This window comes from Habropoda laboriosa, unplaced genomic scaffold (genome assembly GCF_001263275.1).
Source record: "Habropoda laboriosa isolate 0110345459 unplaced genomic scaffold, ASM126327v1 scaffold804, whole genome shotgun sequence".
NCBI classification, from domain to species: domain Eukaryota; kingdom Metazoa; phylum Arthropoda; class Insecta; order Hymenoptera; family Apidae; genus Habropoda; species Habropoda laboriosa.
Window position 1 is genome coordinate 290091 of NW_017100896.1, and position 1714 is coordinate 291804.

Here is a 1714-nt window from a genome sequence, read left to right on the forward strand (position 1 = left end):
TTTCGTTCATTCGTTCGTTTAAAAATCTGAAAGAAATCTATTATTTGATATATATTGTTAACATATTTTCTTTTTTTTTTCTCTCTTTTTTTCGGTGTTGGGACACCGACGCAGCGTAGAAATAAATAGTCGAATGAAATGCGCGTGTACGCACATTTTTCTTTATTCTTTTTTTTTTTTTTCTTTTTGGGAAACATTTAGAAAAGCATTCACGCAATCGAGGACAAACAATGCAAACGGAAGGTTTCTCATCCACGATTTTTGTAGAAAGAACACGTCGCTCTAAAGTGTGAAACAGAGAAAAGAGATTGGAAGAAAATGAATTAGGTGATTTTTCCTCTTCGGCAAGATATTTCTTCCATAGTTTCGCGTTTCTTCCAAGAGTAAAGTAAATAGAGAGATAAAATCTGTACAATTAGTAGCAATAATAAGACGAACGAATTGTTAAGTATTTTAAGAAAAAAAAAGGAAACACTTTTGACCGCATTGTGTAATAACGTAACAAATTCTTATATTACCATAAATTTTGCATCTGTTTCTCTGCACCATGTTCTACGAATTTACTAGGAATAGCATTCACCAATCGTGTAAAATTGTAGCGAAAAGTCTGTCCTCTTCTTTGGGACTTCCCCCTTCTGTTTCTCACCTAATTTTCCACGTAACTCGTTGCGAGAGCTTTTCTTTTTTCTTTTTTTCTTTTTTTTTTTAGAACGAATACCGAACGGAAAGCAGTATTTTCGTCTTCCGCATCGGTGATTGTTGTACGCGTGAATGATACTGTACTGTTTGTATGTCAGAATGATGATTATGGTGATAATAACGATTGTCAGAGCTATTTAAAAAGAGTATATACGTATATATACACGAAAAAATGAAAGAGATACGATATATTATGCGAGGGGAGAAATAATGTGCACACACACACACACACACACACGCCTGTAATATTTTTTCAATTTTTGCCGCGACTCGAGAGAACTCGACAGAAGATTCTCTCTCTTACCGACACCCAGCTGGTAACTTTTTTTTTAAAAAACGACAAAAGTATAAAAAAAAAAATGAAAATGTAGGAATCTGCATGAATCTATAATGAAAAAGAAAAAACCGAAAAAAAAAAAGAGGAAGAACAATGTCGCTCTTTCTTCAGTCTTTTCGTCGAGCTGAAGAAGTGCAACGAAAATCCCATTCTCGCACAATCTCCTATTTCTTGCGTCCATTTAAGATCGTTGCTGTGTACAAAGAGCGTAACTTTTTACTTTGATATTACGCGTACGACGAAGTACGATTCGTTTAAAATATAGAGAAATATATCGATCACCTGTTCTATTCGAATTAACTCGAGGAGAGACCGGAAATATTGTACGAGGAACATTCTTTCGAACGAAACACTATGTACGTTTTCACGATTTCTAATCGGTGATCGATATTTTTTGTTTTCCTTTTTGCGAAGAGAAACGAAGCAGCGTGCGTGCAAAAATTTCGACAGAATTTTTCTGTTAACCGAGAAAAAGTTACGTTACTTCAAATACGAAAGCTCTGACGTCGTAACGCGACACTCGTAGTCGTAGTCTTCGAAGAGTACGTTATAAAGAAAAAATTTCCTAATCCTACAACGTGTGCAAAAGCAATTGAAAACAGTTGTGTCACTCTTTTCTTTTTTCTTCACATTTTCCACGCATCGTGACTACCTTTACTTCTTACATTTTAGTTTTAT